This window comes from Herpailurus yagouaroundi, unplaced genomic scaffold (assembly GCF_014898765.1).
Source record: "Herpailurus yagouaroundi ecotype Mexico unplaced genomic scaffold, PumYag 192, whole genome shotgun sequence".
NCBI lineage: Eukaryota > Metazoa > Chordata > Mammalia > Carnivora > Felidae > Herpailurus > Herpailurus yagouaroundi.
Genome location: NW_024412423.1, coordinates 17487818 through 17507875, shown reverse-complemented (window position 1 = coordinate 17507875; position 20058 = coordinate 17487818). Strand labels below are relative to the sequence as shown.

The 20058-nt window shown below is 35.9% G+C and overlaps 1 protein-coding gene across 1 annotated transcript in view; it reads right to left on the bottom strand.

Moving 5' to 3' along the window:
• Positions 1-20058, bottom strand: part of CHSY3 (chondroitin sulfate synthase 3) — a 291248-nt gene that overhangs the window by 193935 nt on the left and 77255 nt on the right. The gene's annotated exons all lie outside the window — the stretch shown is intronic.

Sequence of the window (20058 nt, the reverse complement as noted above, 5' to 3'; positions counted from 1 at the left end):
GAGAGAATTCTTTCACAATGTACAGTACTAAATCATCACAAAGTACACTTTAAATATCTTACAATTTTGTCAATTATATCTTATAAAGCTGAAAATAAGGTGAGAAGCTCTCATTCATGTAACTAATTTCTCTATGCAATGTGGACCAAGAATAAAATGCTTAAAAACTGTCCTAGTTATAAGACTTAAAGACTAACTGAATTTGCCACATATCAATTTTATTAAAAGAAACTATTTTCTTGCATTCTCAAATTTCAGCACTAAAATGACTATGAAAGGTGTCTGCATCACTCTGAAATGGCCACTTTTCAACAATGGGCAAAAAGTTATAGTGAGTCTTAGTGAAACTACATTAAAGCTACTTTTACTTATGTATGCAGTAACTGGGATTTTATAAGTTATCAAAAACACTAATGCTTTAACATCTATCTTCAGGCAGGTAAAAAATAAATCATTACTAAAAAATAGAAGATATGAAAAAAATGGATTCATGACACCTCAAAGGATGATTTTTCAAAAATTTTTTTCTACATTGGAATTAACCTTGAAGTATTTAAGGTCCATAAGCCAGCTCTGCAATGATAATTCCCTTTTTCTCATTATACAAAATTTGGGTAAAGTTATGGGGCACCAGGGTGACTCAGTCAGTTAAGTGTCCGACTCCTGATTTCAGCTCAGGTCATGATTTCATGGTTAGTGGGTTCAAGGCCCATATCAGTCTCCATGCTAACAACATGGAGCCTACTTTGGATTCTTTCTCTCTCCCTCTCTCTACCCCTCCCTCACTAAAGCTCGCATAGTTTCTCTCAAAATAAATAAATATACTTTAAAAAAATTTAGGTAAGGGGCGCCTGGGTGGCGCAGTCGGTTAAGCATCCGACTTCAGCCAGGTCACGATCTCGCGGTCCGTGAGTTCGAGCCCCGCGTCAGGCTCTGGGCTGATGGCTCAGAGCCTGGAGCCTGTTTCCGATTCTGTGTCTCCCTCTCTCTCTGCCCCTCCCCCGTTCATGCTCTGTCTCTCTCTGTCGCAAAAATAAATAAACGTTGAAAAAAAAATTAAAAAAAAAATTTAGGTAAAATTGAACCTCGAAGTCTCACACTGTATGGGGCACCAGGGTGGCTCAGTTGGTTAAGCGTCAACTTCAGCTCAGGTCATGATATTGTAGTTTGTGAGTTTGAGCCCTGAGTCGGGCTCTGTGCTGACAGCTTGGAGCCTGGAGGCTGCTTCTGATTCTGTGTCTCCCTCTCTATCTGCCTCTCTCTCTCAAAAATAAATAAACATTAAAAAAAATGTTTTTTAAAGTCTCATACTGTATAGGGAAGAACTTTATAATTTTTCTTCTTGTGGTCTTTGAGATGATTTTTCTGTTCTGCTTTATTTTTTTTTTTTTATTGTTCTATCCTGTGTTGTTTACCTCTCCATACCTTGCTCCTTTAGCACATGAGCATGAGTTAAGGACATGATGCACACTGAACCCACCCCAATTACCATTTCATCCTGGAGCATTTCATGCGTGCTCGATGCCACGATGCCCTTCTTGAGACACCACCAACCCTCTCCAACAAGGCTTCAGTTAATTTTTTTTTTTTAAATCAGCTCTCCATTTAGGTGAATCATCTGTCATACACAAATCTGAAAGGGCATCCTGACCACAATAAGCCCCAAAAGGAATGACAAAATATCGCTTTCTGAAAGCTTCCTGTCCAGTCAAAGGAAACAAAGACAAATTTTCTTCTTCCAAGCCAGCAAAGTCGATTACGATATAGCACTGTACCTCATGAAAAACTCATTACCTGAATAATAATGCTGCTGACCACATTACAGTATTCAAAACAAGAACCTGAGCTGTCATCGATATCCTGTCCAGAGTCCTAACAATTTAATTAGCAACAACCCTATCGGCAACATCGAAAGCCAGGACAAGGTTTCTAACGACATGCACAGCTGATCTTCAGTCGTTGAAGGACAGCTGAGAACAAATCAGTTTGAGTAGAAAGTTACTTGAGAAGTCCTGATAACATTCCTGTGCAAAGGGACACAGGCAAGTAGGACTGTACACAGGAAATTTAAAAACAAGGCAGATGATAATTCAGAAACAAACAAATGAAAGCATTTATAAAGCCACTTGGGAGCACAACAATTAGGTTGGAAATGCAGCTATATGAATTAAAATAATAAGTCCTCTCCCCCACCAAAAAAGACAGAAAAACACACTTAATAAGCATATCAGGTTCCAAATGTTAAAATTTATTTATGTCTTTTTTTTTTTTAATTTGAGAGAGAGAGAGGGAGGGAGAAAATGAGCAGGGGAGGGACAGAGACAGAGGGAGAGAAAGAATCCCAATCAGGTTCAACGCTCTCAGTGGGTAGCCTGAGGCAGGGCTTGAACCTGGGAACCATGCGATCCTGACCTGAGCTGAAATCAAGAGCCGGGCACTCAACCGACTGAGCCACCCAGGTGCCCCTATTTATGTCTTTAGATTCTAATCTGCTCTCAGTGCCTTCTTCACTGTAGTACAAGGATCAGGACTGTCTGAAAATGACTCTGGGAATATCCACGATGTGTAGACAATAAGCTAGCTGGGATGAGAACTCCCTTTTCTACTGACAGGAAGGGCCATCCAGGCTCAGCTTCCCCAACTTGCATCTATCTGCAGAGGGAACTGTATATAATATGCCAAGAGTTCCGTGGTCTGCAAGTACTAGCACTTGGCATTTCCAGGCTTTTAAACATCTAGCATCCTAAATCCAGGCTCTACGGCACCCATTAGACTATGTATTCCCCTCTGTGATCATGGCCCCAGAAGCACCCTGGCCATGACACATATCTCTATGGAAACAGGAGGAAGACAGACACCCATATCTTCTCTTCTTGATCCTTGGCTATGTACATTTTCCTAGTAAAGACTGTTTCTTAACTATAAAGTTTATAGAAATTGTCCTGAAGCCTGAGCCATAAAAGGTAGAGAGACAGAGTTCTCCTAAGAGACAAGAAAATAAGACACAGAAGGAAGCCATCTTGGACTATCTTTATACAGAGGCAACAGAATATTATCTTCTATTGTTAAAGCCATGGGTTAAAAAGACTAGAACAAAAGCATAGAGAATAATTCAAATTTAAATAAAAGCATTGGCTTACATATCAATAACCTAAAGGAAACTGGGCAGAATTTTAATTAACTTGTCCTGCCACCTTTTTTTTTTTTTTTTTTTTTTTTTTGCCCTTTTTGGCTTACATGAGATTATGTTTTGGGTTAAATCTCTGAATGTCAATTACAGGGGTGCAGACATTTTGTATTCCCCTGAGAAATACAGAAAGCTGAAAGCTGTTGGTGAAGACATGTTCAGAATAAGGGATGCCAATTTATATGAGCATAAGGATCTTTTAAAAACAATACACTATAATTTTTATGAAATAACCATGAAGAACAGCTAATACATAGGCTTTTAAATTATGTCACACATATTATTACTCCATCTCCTAACCAAGAAGCAACAATAGATAAATTCTCACAGAATGCTCGTAGGATGCTTTTAAACTAAGGTATAGAAAAACATTCTTAGCATGCCCTTATCTCTTGTGAAAAGCAACAGAAGTACTTCAGATTCTGTGTTTCCCTCTCTTCGCCTCCCCCACTCACACTCTCTCTCTCTCAAAAAAAAAACATTAAAAAAAAGCAACAGGAGGGAAGATATATATTATTCTTAATCATTAGTTTTGAAAACTGTCAATTCTTTTCAAAAATTATGAGCTCTTTAAATATAGTGATAATCTTTATAAAAAGCATTTTTTAAATATTTATTTATTTTTGACAGAGAGACAAAGAGACAGAGCACGAGCCGGGGAGGGACAAAGGAAGATGGAGATGGAATCCGAAGCAGGCTCCAGGCTCTAAGTCCTCAGCGCAGAGCCGAACCCGGGTCTTGAATTCATGCACCGTGAGATCATGACCTGAGCTGAAGTTGTATTCTTAACCACCTGAGCCACCCAAGCACCCCTTTATAATAGGTATTTTATTGGGTTGCCTATTGGCTAAGTTGGTTGGGGGTCCAACTCTTGATTTAAGCTCGAGTCTTGATCTCAGGGTCATGAGTTCAAGCCCCATTCAAGCCCCACATTAGACTCTGCACTGAGAATGAGGCCTACTTAAAAAAAAAAAAACTTAAAAAAAAAAAATATATATATATATATTTTCACCACTGTTCAAAGTTAGCTGTCTCTGAGACATACTGCTAAATTTTTTCACAAGTTTCTTGGCAAGCAGGATACTTCAGCTTTCTGAATGAACAAAGTGATGCTAAGAGAGAAATGAGAAATATGTCATGGCCTTATGAAAACCAGTGTTCTTAGACCAAATATGAAGTAATTTCAAATAGTCTTCAACGACTTGTACTGACAAAAAAAGAGTGAAGGATCATATTTTCTTTTTTTAAGATATATTTATATACTTCTGGGGAATACAGCCTGTGATAAACACACATTGGATTATAAGCAGTCACACATTTAAGGCGAATGAATTACATCATATCACTTATTACTTCCTTCCCTTATTCACTCAACAAACATCTCCTAAGAGGCTCTCTATAGCAGGCAGGCACTATGTCATGTGTTAAGCACAACATGGAAAGTTAGAGAAGGATAATGCCTGACCTTATGGAATTTCCAGTCTAGAGAGCAAGACAGAAATTGGATGAATGACTTCACACAAAGATGGAATTTTGTTGTGCTAAGTGCTATTAACAGGTGACCTGAAAGACCACTGAGGATGGGACATCAAGGCAGAAACTTTGGAAAAGATAAGTAACAGTGCATTTTTAAAATCTTTGCGTGGAAAAAAATATGGTAAAGTTGTTTTAAAAGGCCAACAGAAAACTGAAATGATAATTTGTCCACATATGGTGGAGAGAGAGTCAATTTCCATATTGATTCAAGTGTTTCTACAAATCAGTAAGAAAAGATAAAAACACAAAGGAAAAATAGGCAACAAAAAAAGAAATATAAATGGATTTCAAATACATAAAAGGATCTTGAGCCTTTTACATAATTAAAAATCCAAGTTAGGGGCGCCTGGGTGGCGCAGTCGGTTAAGCGTCCGACTTCAGCCAGGTCACGATCTCACAGTCCGTGAGTTCGAGCCCCGCGTCAAGCTCTAGGCTGATGGCTCGGAGCCTGCAGCCTGTTTCCGATTCTGTGTCTCCCTCTCTCTCTGCCCCTCCTCCGTTCATGCTCTGTCTCTCTCGGTCCCAAAAATAAATAAAAAACGTTAAAAAAAATCCAAGTTAATCAGCTTAAAAAAAGACCTGCCATTTCTCACTAATCAGATTAATATAATTTGACAAGATTGATCATAAACAATATTGTTAAGGACCTGACAGGAAAGGCACTTTTACAGACTCTTGGTACAAGTATAAATTGTGGCAAATGACTTAGAGCAAAATTTGACAAGATCTATTATCACTTAGCGCAAATCCTTTGACCTAAGATTTTACTTCAAGAATTCATCCTATACACATTTTTAACATGTGTATAAAAATTATTTATATTAATATTTATTGTAGCATTATTTTTAAATGCTAAAAGGTCAGAAACTAAATGTTCACTAATACACTATTGAGCACATGGAATTATATCCACAAAATGAAATATTGTGCAGTTTTTGTTTTTTAATCAGAATCCTCAAGTACTAATATAGAAAGATCTTTTAAAAACTTATTTACGGGATGCCTGGGTGGCTCCTGACTCTTGGTTATGGCTCAGGTCATAATCTCACAGTTTGTGGGTTCAAACCCCATGTCAGACTTTGCACTGACAGCATGGAGCCTGCTTGGGAATCTCTCTCTTCCTCTCTCTCTGCCCCACCCCTATTTGGGTGCTCTTTCTCTCTCTCTCACAAGAAATTAACTAAAAAAAAAAAAAAAGAAAAACAGATTCTCTCTCCCCCGCTGTCCCACTCCTCCGTTCACACTCTCCCATCTCCAAAATAAAATAAATCTTTAAAAAATACATACTTATAAATGGGGAAAAGTAACTAAGGGGTTCACAGCAAAAGTAGTATTCATTTAAGTATACACACACATACAGACGCTAGCATAAGAGTAAAATGTTTCTAAATATTTTACTGTTAAATTACTGCACATTAGATTACTTCTGGGCATGAAGTCAAAGAGCCTGAAGTGGCAAAGACACATTCATGACATCATACAGTTTTTGTTTAATTTTTAAAAACTATGCATGGATAGCTTTTTCAATGAAAAGAAAAAACCTAGCTTGAGAAAAGTCATATTAAACAGTTATCATTATGGCTAGAACTTTACTGTCTGAGAAAGGATGAGCTGGGTGCCATCTATCCATCATATATACGGCATATATTGTCATACGCTGGTTTTGGCAAAGTCAGCACAGACAGAGAGCTAGTCTGGTTTTCTTTAACTTGTTCAAAAAAGTCATCCTTGAGAATGAAACAAAAGAGCTAGAAGTGTGTTTTTTTTTGTTGTTTTTTTTTTTACACTCAACATTTTTATGTTCTGTTGCATGTGACTTATATCACAATTATTTTTCTAATTTTAACTCCAGTATAGTTAACGTACAGTTTTATTTTCAGGTATATACTATAGTGATTGAACAGTTCCATGTTTCCTTTAGTGCTCTTAAATGTACTCTTAATCCTGTTCACCTATTTCGCCCATATTCCCACCTACCTTCCCTCTGGTAACCATCTGTTTATTCTTTATAGTGAGGAGTCTGTTTTTTGGTTTCTGTCTTTTTTTTCTTTGTTCATTTGTATCTTAAACTCCACATATGAGTGAAATTGTATGGTATTTGTCTGACTGGCTTATTTCACTTAGCATTACACTCTCTAGCTTCAATCATGTTGTTGCAAATGGAAAGATTTCGTTCTTTTTCATGGCTAATATTCCATTGTGTATATGTATGATATCTTCTTTACGCATTCATCTATTGACGGACACTTGGGCTGCTTGCATAGTCTGGCTATTGTAAATAATGCAGCAATAAACATAGGTATGCATGTATCCCTTTGAATTACTGTTTTCATATCTTTTGGGAAAACACCCAGTAGTGCAATTACTGGATCACAGAGTAGTTCTTTTTTTTTTTTTTTTTTTTGAGGAACCTCTATACTGTCTTCCACAGTGGCTGCACCAGTTTTCATTCCCACCAACAGTGCAGAGGGTTCCCCTTTTCCACAATCTCGTCAACACTTGACGTTTTTTGAGTTTTTGTTTTTAATCATTCTGACAGGTGTGAGGTGAAATCTTATTGTGGTTTTGATTTGCATTTCCCTGATGATGAGTGATGTTGAGCATCTTTTCATGTTTTGTTGATTATCTGGATGTCTTCTCTGGGGAAATGCCTGTTCAGGTCCTCTGCCCATTTTTTAATTGGGTTATTTGGTTTTTTTGAGCGCTAAGTTGTATCAGTCCTTTATATATTTTAGGTACTAATTCTTTATCAGATATATCCTTTGTAAATATCTTCTACCATTCATTAGGATGTTTTTCAGTTTGGTTGATTGTTTCCTTTTCTGTATAGAAGTTTTTATTTAGCTTTAGTCCCAATAGCTTATTTTTGCTTTTGTTTCTCTTGCCTTGGAGACATATCTAGAAAAATGTTGCTACAAATGATGTCAGAGAAATTATTGCCTGTGTTCTCTTCCACAATTTTTATGGTTTCAGGAATCACATTTAGGTCTTTAATCCATTTTGAGTTTATTTTTGTGTATGGTGTAAAAAAGGTGGTTGAGTTTCATTGTGGTTTTTTTTTTTTTTTTTTTTTATGTTTGCAGGTAGATATCCAGTTTTCCCAACACCATTTGTTGAGAAGACTATCTGTTTTCCGTTGCAGATTCTTGCCTCCTTTGTTGTAAATTAATTGACCATGTAATTATGGGTTTATTTCTGAATTTTCTGTTCTACTCTATTGACCTATATGTCTATTTTTGTGCCAGTACCATACTGTTTTGATGACTACAACTTTGTAATATAACTTGAAGTCTGGAATTGTGATGCCTCCAGTTTTGCTTTACTTTTTCAAGATGGCTGTGGCTATTCAGAGTCTCTTGCACCTCCATACAAGTTTTAGGAATGTTCGTTCTAGTTCTGCAAAAAAATGCAAAAGAGCTAGAATTTTTAAAATATGCTTCAAGTCCTCTGAGAAATGTGTCCATTGATACAGTTCAAACATCACAGGTTCATGCCAGTATTATTCAAGAAAGACAAACAGCCAGACATCGGGAGTTTACAGGTTTCATTCATCACTTTAATTTAAAAAACTGATGTGAATGTAAATATAAATGTAAATTCAGGAAATGTGGTTTGCAATGGGGATATTGAAATCATATTCAATAAATACATTTATGGTTTTTTGAGTATGGCAAGAAAGATACATCATAGACAAGTAAACAAATAAGATTGTTAACATACATGATAAATGCTATAAAGAAAACAAAATAAAGTCAATGATGTAATGTGTATGTACACGTGACTTTGTGTACTGGTGATGGCAGACTTTAGAATTGCTATTTGTTTATCATTAATAATAATTGCTATGTGTTTGGAACATCCAGTCTAGTTTAGAAGGCCTCTTCCGCAAAAACTTGACCACATGAAACTTATCTATGACATTCATCAAGACAGAATTTGGCTGTGCATTTTAAAACAAGTTCTGTCTAGCAATGAACCAGGAAACGAATCAAGAAATCCACTATATTGGTTGGAAGAGAGAAACTGTTGCTGGCATTAAGTTCTACATTTAAAAATGTAGGAAGATGGAAAAATAAACATAACTACAAATCCGAACAACTCCAGGACTGTGAGTGTAAAAAATGCCACCATAATTCCACTGGGCATCTTGTATAGTTTGTTAGGAGATTTACAGACAGATGTATGAAATAACAGTTTCTCAAAAGATCTTATAAGCAAACGATTCCATCAGCTCTAAAGCATAAAGCAATGACAAGGCCATCAGGCTGCACTGGTTGAGTGTATCAATGACAGCAGCATTGAAAGTGAGGCTCCAGTGTGACCTGAAGTAATAATATGGACAATAATAACAAGATTTAATCACAATAACAACAGCTACTATGGTTAGGCACTTCTAAGACACAAAATCATTTACACTGAAATTATTCTGACAAAGGTACTATTACCCCTTTTCAAGATGGGAAAACTGAGTTTCAGGGCAGTTCAGTAACTTTCTCAAAATTCATAGGATAGAAGAGGAAAACCAAGCACTGACATGAGGTCTATTCAGTTTTAAAGTTCGATGTTCTATAGCTAGAAGTTAAGAGAGAGAAAAAGTTGGGGTGGCGGGGGAGGGATGGAGAGTGAGAGAAAGAGGAAAAGAAGGAAGGAAGGAAGGAAGGAAGGAAGGAAGGAAGGAAGGAAGGAAGGAAGGAAGGAGTGAAGAAAAGGGGGAATAAAAGAAAAAAAGATCCTAAACAGACAAATCCAGGGTTTTCCAACCTGTGAACTGTAGCCCTGAAAAGGGGCTATTTACTAGAGTTGGAAATTTCTTCATGCACTTTCAGTGTCTAAAAGCAATATCTATAACCTCTATTAATGTGCCCTTTTTTTTTTTAATGTACACATATGCTTTGGAATAAGATCATCCTTTTTTTAATTTTTAAAAGATTTTTAAAATTTATTCTCAAGTTAGTTGACATACAGTATAGTCTTGACTTCAGGAGTAGAATCCAGTAATTCATCTCTTACGTATAACATGCAAGGCTAGACAGTAATGTGGCTAAATACTGGAGTCAGAATGAATGATCAAGAACCAGAATCCGGATTTCAACAAATATAATTTGCCATCTAAACTTGAGCAAGTCACTTAAACTTTCTGAGCTTATCTTTCCCATCTGAAACAGCATATAACAGTACCTACTTCTAAGAGTCAGGATGAAAATTATGTGACATTTATACAATATTCAGAACACAATTCTGAGCCCCAAATCAGTGAACAGAAGTTTGTTATTCCAAACACTGAAAACACAACATAAAACACACCAACACTCAAAGCATGGAACTAAACTTATTTTATCTATTACAATAATAATAAAAATAATTAATAATAATAATAATAATAATAATAATAATAAAAGAATATGCGTGAAAATTTAAATGTAGGACTACTGCTTTAGAGCAAAATTTGACATAACTGAGGACTTACTAGGAAATTGTGTCAAATAGAACATGTTACAATTAAAAACGGCTTGGCTCTTTCAAGCAAAACATTTAGGCAGATCAGAGATTTCAAAGCCAAAGCCACAAAAGGCGACAGCAACTACAAATGATTGCTGCAGCCATAAAACACAGGATATATTGAAGGGTCAGGACTACTGATCACAATCCACCTCCTCTACTTATAATACCGTCAAATAACAGACATCAAGATCGCTTCCTTGCTTCACAGGGATGGTATACAAATGCAGTCCATTTGAAAATCTAGAGTAGGTGAAATGTGTTCAAGAACTGAAGACAAAATCTTTAAGTACCAAAGAAGGTCAGTTTCTTTCCATTATGTACATTATGTTGTTTTTGTAGCTTACTTCAGCACCATTTTGGAAGCTAAAAAACAACAGTAAGTCCGTGATTTCTGGCTTCCAACTGAAAAGTTTATATAAAATCAAATTCTATGAAAAAATAAATAGGATGGCTCACTTGGTTAAGTGTCCAACTTCAGTTCAGGTCATAATCTAGTGGTTTGTGAGTTTGAGCCTTACGTCGGGCTCTGTGTTGACAGCTCAGAGCCTGGAGCCGGCTTCATATTGTGTCTCCCTCTCTCTCTTCCCCTCCCCCCACTCACATTCTCTCTCTCTCTCTCTCTCTCTCTCAAAAAAAAAATAAGAAACATTAAATAAATAAATAAATAAATAAATAAATAAATAAATAAATAAATCAGAGTAGAGGAGATATTCTTATTCTTAAGAAAAACATGTTGGTTTAATCAAGGAAATCATTTGTTAGGATGCCAAGGTAATGTACTACTGAACTCTAGATTTTAATTTGCTTTTATGGTTGTATGTGATTTAAAGGTAAAGAAAGTGTGTGCCTTAGCAAACGTGTATAACATCCTGGAAGAGAATGCTTCCAAGTTTTCAGTTTTAGCAAGCTGGCCTACACGTTCACATGTTGGGTCTAAACTGCTGAAGAAGGGCCCAGAAAACTTCAAAGCAAAGCTACAAAACAATTTTAATTAATTTTCTTTCTTCATCCTTGACTATTTCCAACGCTTCTTAGAACGAACTGGAGTAACAAAGAGTAGTTTGTGCTATGAGTCTGTCTATATACTCTAGACACAGGGAACACATTAAACACAGTACAGCTATTTAGACAGTTCCAAGAAGCAATTTCATTTCCCCTAAAATCCCTGGGACAACATTATTCCTTGCATTCTTTTTTTTAATCTAAGGACTAAGAATCACCTGCTTCCCTGATTCCCAGTCTGAATCAAGACCCTTCCCCTTCTCCTCTTCCTTCTCTTTTCTCTCTTCCTCTTAATTCTTCATCCAGTGACAGACTGCCCATGCTATGTGAAATCTATTACCTATGGCTGCTTCCCAGTAACATTACTTCAAAATCCAAATTTCACAACTGTTAATAATGGCAGGATAACCTAACCTAACAGGATAGGTTTATAGGATTATGGTAGAAACTGATTACAGGGGCACCTGGGTGGCTCAGTCGGTTGAGCGGCCGACTTCGGCTCAGGTCATGATCTCACGGTCCGTGGGTTCGAGCCCTGCGTCATCAGGCTCTGTGCTGAAAGCTCAGAGCCTGGAGCCTGTTTCAGATTCTGTGTCTCCCTCTCTCTGACCCTCCCCCGTTCATGCTCTGTCTCTCTCTGTCTCAAAAATAAATGTTAAAAAAAAAATTAAAAAAAAACTGATTACAATTCAACTTATAGAAAAACTCAGAAGCTTGTTGATCAGATGTCAACACCTCATCTAGTGTTTATTACTGTTACACTATCCAAGGAACCAAATCTTGAACACATCAACACTATCATTAGTTTGTGAATCAATACATAGTATAATAATTAATGTATGTTGAAATTTCACACTGAAGGTGCCAAACCTAAAAAAGAGCCAGAAATCTGTAAGTTATCCTGATTCTATCTAAACATTCCCTTCCCACTCAGAATCTACCCTCAATCTTTTAACTCTGCCTCCTAAATTTCCCTTTAGAAGTCCAAGCTGGCATCATCCTCCACCTGGATTACTACTCCAAGACTCTTAATTTGTCAACCTTCATACTCATCTGCCTCCAATCAACCTCCCCTCCCCCCACCCACAGATGTTCTTCCAAAGGGTAAGTACAATCATGCTATTCCCCAACTTAAATGCTGTGGTCACCATCCCTGTAATTACACCCACAGAAACCAACAACCTCTCTAGCTCCCTGTGCTGTTACTCACCCCTAGTGAGCTACGTGACATCCCCCTGTGGTCTCTTGCCTTGATGTTCCATCTGTCTGAAACACCCTTCCAGGCATCCTTAAACCTGCTAAGAACCTATCTACTAGGTCTTAGCTTAGGTGGCAACTCCTGGGGAAGGCTAGATTGTGTGCTCTGTCCTGCACATTTACCGCCCTCTGGGTGTCTTTCTATGGTACCTTTGTCAACTATGATGTCATCACCCTACTGCTTCTCTATTGTCACTATTCTACTGTAAACACCCTGATTTCTGGGACTGTTCTTTCTCTTTCTCTCTCTTTTTTTCATCTTATTGTCCTCATATCCTATTCTAGAGAAGGTACTCAACAAAATTATTACTAAATGAATCAATGAACAAATGAGTCCAGAAATAAATGAATATAAGTGAAAATCACAACTGCATAAACAAATGAAGTTTGACTGGATGAATCCAACCTTGATATAAACGAGACCGAGGTAATATTTTTAGCAGTAAGTCAGGTACTATCAGATAGTGAAGTTAAGGTCTATAAAATTGGAAGTTTGAGTTGACAATATATTATCTACCCAATTTCAAATAAGCACAATGCTTTATATTCAATTTTTTTTCCGTCTTCATATTCAATTTCTCTTTGGCTAAAGGGTAGACATTCTGAATCCAATCATACTTAAGACAGGCTGGTAGAAAAACCATAGAACCAGAAGGCAGGGTTGTGCGCACACGCGCACACACACACACACATGCACACACACACGCACACACACACGCACACACACCGTCCCTTTAGCACCTATTGCTGTGGCTTCCAGGCTGGACTTGATCTAAATCATTGAATGTCTTTAAGCCAATTCCATTTATCTTTACAATAAAATTTCCAAATCATATCCTTCAACTAACTTGAGGGTTTACCACCAGAAATTTTCAGACATTATTTCACATTATAATCATTTGGTATTTTTCTTTAAAAAAATAGATTTTCAAATCTATTTTCTGCGTGTCCATGATAGGTTAAATGATAAAAAACTTCAAAAGGTGGGATAAAATACCTAATCCTTTAGAAATCTGATTATGTATTAAGCAATATTTTTTTAATTTATTCAGTAAGTTTTAACTGAGTACCTGCCACACCTGATATACATTTGATGCTAATACCATTGCATTTATCAGTATTCTCTGTTTATACCTTCCTTCTTAAGCACTATTTTAGACTAACTGTCTGCAATATTTGACACTTGGATTACCTATTTTGGTAAATACATTTTTACTGGGAAAAAACCACATTCATTCATTTAGGGATTATCTACCCTGCCTGAAAACCACAACGATGGAGTGCAGGAGGTGCACAGGCCTAAAATATCTACAGTCTGTTCCTTTACAGAAAAAGTTTTCTGAATCCTGCTCTAGATACTTTACCTACATTAAATCACTAAATCACAAACAATCCTATGAAGTTAGCACTATAATTACTCCCATTTTACGGATGATAAACTGAGGTACCATAGTTTAAGTTTCCAAGCACGCGTTCTTTTTTTTTTAAGTGTTTTTTTTTTAAGTTTATTTATTTATTCTGAGAGAGAGAGAGAGAGATAGCGAGCACAAGTGGGGGAAAGGGCAGAGAGAGAGAGGGCAAGAAAATCCCAAGCAGGCTCCGCACCTCTGGAGCAGAGCCCAATGCGTGGCTCGAACCCACGAAACGTGAGATCATGACATGAGCTAAAGTGGAACACTTAAGTGACTGAGCCACCCAGGTGCCCCCCAAGCCTGTGTTCTTAACTACTGCCTCATTTAACAGAAAAAAACTGAGCAAACAATGCTCGTCAAATCTCTTTTTGTTGTTGTTATTTAATCTACATGTTGTTTTCCACTGTGGCACATCAATTTTATAAAACTTGATGTCGGGGCGCCTGGGTGGCGCAGTCGGTTAAGCGTCCGACTTCAGCCAGGTCACGATCTCGCGGTCCATGAGTTCGAGCCCCGCGTCGGGCTCTGGGCTGATGGCTCAGAGCCTGGAGCCTGTTTCCGATTCTGTGTCTCCCTCTCTCTCTGCCCCTCCCCTGTTCATGCTCTGTCTCTCTCTGTCCCAAAAATGAATAAACGTTGAAAAAAAAAAAATTAAAAAAAAAAAAAAAAAAACTTGATGTGAGACAAAAAAAAGAGTTTCTGCAAGTTGACCACCCTGCATGTCACAGTGTTTTTATTCAAGTTAACTTGATGTACTTTATTTAATGAACAGTTTGCTAGTTTTAAAAATGACCATGATTGTATAAATATTTGATAATAATAATAATATATCACAAATAGTAAATATTTACATATAAAACACAGTAGTATCCTTCAGAGTCATGCTATGGGTTCTAAAATCTAATAAAATCTACCTGAAATAATTCTTAATCTTGCTGCTTTCTTCCTTCAACGACATACTTTTTCTGGTTTGTTTCTTAATGATGAAGCTTTAGGGCTAGATTGTTAGAAAGCATGAGGATTATCAATTATTCCAAGTAGATTTTATTGTACTTCAAAATCTTTTTTTTATTAAACACATTTTTTTAATGTTTATTTATTTTTGAGATACAGAGAGAGACTGAGCAGAAGCCAAAGGAGGACAGATAGAGAGGGAGACACAGAATCCAAAGCAGGTTCCAGGCTCTGAGCTGTCAGCACAGAGCCTGACATGGGGCTCGAACTCACTTTGACCTGAGCCAAAGTGGATACTTAACCAAGTGAGCCACCCAGGAGGCCGTGTACTTCAAACTCTTTTAATGTGCAAGTACTTTTATTCTGGAGGCATCCCTCACTGAAATGCAGCTGTGTGAAGTGGCCAGATGTGAAACAGTATGGAGAAATGTTCCAAGCTGCCCTTCCAGGAGGGATAAGGGGCCCCTCTAACTATGTTGGTACAAAAGTACAGGTTTTAAGCTCCTTCACTGATTTAAATTCTATACCACGGATTTATATACTTCCACACTTTCTAAAATCTTGAATAATAGTTAAAATTACTGCAGAAGATCAGAGCTCTTTCTTAAGAATAGAGTATCTGCGAACGGCAGAATCTTTGACTTGATTGGCCCACACAATTACACACAAGTGGCAATTCTAACAGAATATACATAATGTATTCATTTATTAATATTTCTTGAACACCTACTACGTGCCAGGCTCTGTTCTAGGTGCTGGGGATATAACCCTGAACAAAACTAATTAAAACACCTGCTTAATTATCCTGAAAGTTTACCAAAATTACACTCTAAATTAGGTATAAATGAGAAGTCCTGCTCTGGATTTTAAAGAAATTTTTTTAAAATGTAATAAGTGTGTATTTTCACCTTTCAAAATTAATACATAATAAGTAAAAGAAGTTTTATTATTTGTGGCATTAAATTATAAGAAGATTTCTTCTCCATATGCCCCTTTTGCTTTGTTTTTCATTAGGTATTTTTATACATGTTCTTAAAATGCTAATATAATTAATCCTCTTTTTGGAAACGGGCTTTTTCAAGTGAAAGTGAGGACTTGGGAGGGTAAAGGGGGATATGACATAATTTTTGTGCAACACCATGAGAATACAGTCAGTATCAGTCCATTACTTATGTGTGGAGGTTATACACACTCATATATGTGAGTGTATATATGAGACAAAGCATGAAACACAGTGACGTAGAATAAGCAGAATCCACAGCAGTCCTTCTGCTTTCTAACATATACATAAACTCACATGTTCTGAGATGTGAAGCTAACAATATCATCCACACAAAAAAAGAATAATTCTAGAATATTCTATGAAAGCTGAGGGGGCTTCATGGCCATCCTTACCACTGCCTGATTCTTTAACAGCGTTTATAAATAGGTCTGCTTGAGAAAGGCATATCAAGATAAGGAAGGTAAGGTAAAGGAAAATAATGTTAATCTTTCAGATGAATGATCAAAGTATGCCTTTTATCAATAATGCTTTCATCCTGCGAATTCCTCATCCTGAGTTAAATGGGATTAAAAGAATCTAAAGATCCAGACTCACACATAAAATGGCTCTGGTGCCATTACTCATCCAAATTCAGGGAACAATATGCCATTATCAGAAAAGTGCACTTCCCTGGACAAGGACAGTAACCTTTTTTCAGCCCTGAGTCCAAATGTCATTTTGAAGCAAATGTAATCTTATGTATATAAAGTTTTCTATAAATTAATTATGTTGCATTCCTTGTTTCACTAAATATATATATAACTATATATAAAGTTTTACACACACACACACATCTTTATGTATATACAGATATAACTTTAGCCACCTAAAAAATTCAACTGCTTATTATAAACTTCATAGCACAATGTAAGGTAAAAGGGAGATTTTGAGAATGATGTGAAACAGGCAGAGAGGACATCTTCAGCTGATGTTCAAATAAATGACATAAGGTCCACAATTGTAGCTATAAGAGTTATCAACTCTCTAACGTATTTAGCAACAGAAAAAAATAGCCCAAATGTTAAGAGTGTTCCTATCAAATATTTACTTATTTTTCTTACTATTTAAGCTACTATTTAAGTATGATTTATAGTCAAATAATACATAGCACAAACACGCCAATTAATGTGTGACCAGAAAAAAAAAAAAATGAGTTGACATGGCGGCCTTCTTTTGAGAGTAGCTAAAACCAAGCTAAAGCCAACACTAAATCTCTAATATCTTTGAATAAGATAATTATTTCTCTTGAGAGGTCATTCCTTTAACCCTGATTACATCTATGCCAGAAAACCAGTATATTTTAATGAAAAGACTACCCCCAAAATATTTCCTGGGAGCTAACATAATGAATTAAGAAATATCTCCTGTTATTAATTACACAAAATCTGTCCTAAGATCCAATTAGTAAAAAAAAAAGTTCTATTATATTAAAAACATTTTGCATTCATTTCATATGACCAGGACAATATTTTGCATCTCTATTAATACATCATTAAATGAGATGCGTGTTTAACATAAGTTTTGTATTACAAAATTACTCTATTTTTCAAACAGCCCTGCTAAGGACATAATGTTGAATTCCCTACTACAGTCCAGAGAAATTTATTAACAGACTGATGAACATAATTCTGTCTATCACAAGTTGGATTCTAGAGCGTGTTGCAAGGGGCACCTGGGTGGCGCAGTCGGTTAAGCGTCCGACCTCAGCCAGGTCACGATCTCGCGGTCCGTGAGTTCAAGCCCCGCGTCAGGCTCTGGGCTGATGGCTCAGAGCCTGGAGCCTGTTTCTGATTCTGTGTCTCCCTCTCTCTCGGTCCCTCCCCCATTCATGTTCTGTCTCTCTCTGTCCCAAAAATAAATAAACGTTGAAAAAAAAATTTTTTTAGAGCGTGTTGCAATCTTTTATGTTTTCTGTATTCTTTATTTTAATATTTAATATTTTAAATATTTTTAAATGTTTTAATATTTAATTATTAAATATGAAGGTCTATTAACTAAACTTTGCAAAAAATATAACTTTAATAAAAGCAAATTTTTAGCAATTTAAATAATTATAAAATAAATGAAAAATATTGCTACAGCTTTTTATAGAATCTATTTTCTAGCTTTGTCCATTTGTTTTTAACCAAAGAAAACTCATTAACAAGAAAACTTTTTTTGCAATATAGAAAATGGCAATAAACCGATCACATTGGTATTATAAAAAACCGTAATATATTAAGAATTAAGATAGTCTCTACCAAATAAAGTGAGAATCCTTGATTAGTAATACCATTCAAGAGATGAGGTTACTGATGCACTTTCTACTTAATCATTGAGCAGACAACCCTCCTTGTTTACTACCCTCAATTTTTTGTACTAAAATGCATTAGGACATTTTGTTTAATATTCAGGAAATTACCATGATCACAACTGAATCTCTGCTGATGACTAAGGATGTGGTGATAATTCAGAGGGATAATTCTGAATACAATTATCTGTCCACCTTCTGAAGAGTTGTTTGGACTGAATTTATTTCCTGGAAACTGGATTAGGTACTTTTCTGACACTCATTCCCCTAGCAATTTATGCATGAATTGGCCTTAACACTTAATAAACTACTTCGACATGAGTTTGTAGGTGCCTGAGCATGCCAGAGTCAATTTTCATGGTTTTAGCATTCGCATAGATCCTAACACTGGGATATAGTTGCTGCTCAATAAGTATGTGTTGAACAGAATCATTTATAGCCCATATCAGACAAAAATTAAAAGATTTCACCTTCTTCAGAGAGCAAAGAATATTTAAGCTTCATCTAAGTGTATACGGTAGAAAAAATGATGATGTGCTTCTAAAAATGGAGCAAATCATAAACTTATTTTATTTCACAGTAAGTAATGTATCACATTGTTCAGGTTTATAATATTGACAAATATGGCTCCAGGAAGACAAAGAATACTAAGGCAGAAATGAAGTAGATTGAATCACATTGTCTCTGTGAGGATGAATTTAAAAGAATGACAGTTTAGTACAGCACCAGAGACCTAAATGAGAAACTCAAAGCCTAAAGATGTCATCTTTCCATTCTGGGAACAGTTACAGGGCTGATAAATGAAGAAAATGAAGAAAAATGAGCCAAAGGCACAACTTAAAGTATTCAAAAGATGTCTATTTTATTATACTTTTTAACTTGGTAGATATATAATACAGTCTTTTTAAAACTCTATCTTAAGAAGTCCATTTTTATTTTAAAAAGCATCACACTTCAGTATATGAAAGGTATGGAAAATTACTAACTTGTTAATTTAATGACAACAAATAAAATTCTTATTCCAATCAGAAAATTGTAATGAACAGTAACCATTAATAAAAGCTATTCATTGAGTCTTTAATTGTGCAGCAGGTACTGCGTTAATCCCTTTATCTACATCAGGCCATTTAATTCTTAAAACCTCTTTGTGAGGGAGTTACCCTCATTTTTGCTTCTATCAGATAAGGAAACACTAAGAAGCTAGAAAACTTCATGTTTAAATCAAAAGCTAAAAGTATATACACTTCTAATTAAGCTTAACTCTGTTAGGGTTTATAGAACTTACTGAGCACTGCTTCTAACACTTTGCTTTAATTAAATTAATATAAAAATTTTAAAGCCTAGAAAGAGAATGTTTCATTTACATTAGGATTTGATGAGACCCATAAAATACATTGGCAAGAATGAATGAAAGGTATTGTATTAAATACAGTAACTGTTCCCTTTTTAAAAGAATTCTGAACTGTTCAAAATAAAACTCCAAGATACAAATTTTTATCAAACTGCTTTAAAGATAATACTCGACACTCCAAAGGGGACATGATTAAAGAAAAGTGTTCACATCTACATGTAATACAAGGGCAACAGAAATACATTCTTTCTTTGCCCTGTGTTTAAAAATATTTGTGATTATGAAGAAAACCAAGCCAATTATTATATGCAGAATTCGCAGAGTTGTTTTTCACATCAGAAGAATACACTTAAATAGAGAAGCATATGAAAGGAATCACTGATGACTGAACTCTTATCACATAAATGAATTAAATGAAGAGTGTAGTATAAAGAACCAAAAAGAGGATTTATAAAAGAAACTAAATTATGGAACTAGGTTACTAAAAGATAACACTTACGTTGGTAAAATTAAAAATATACATGG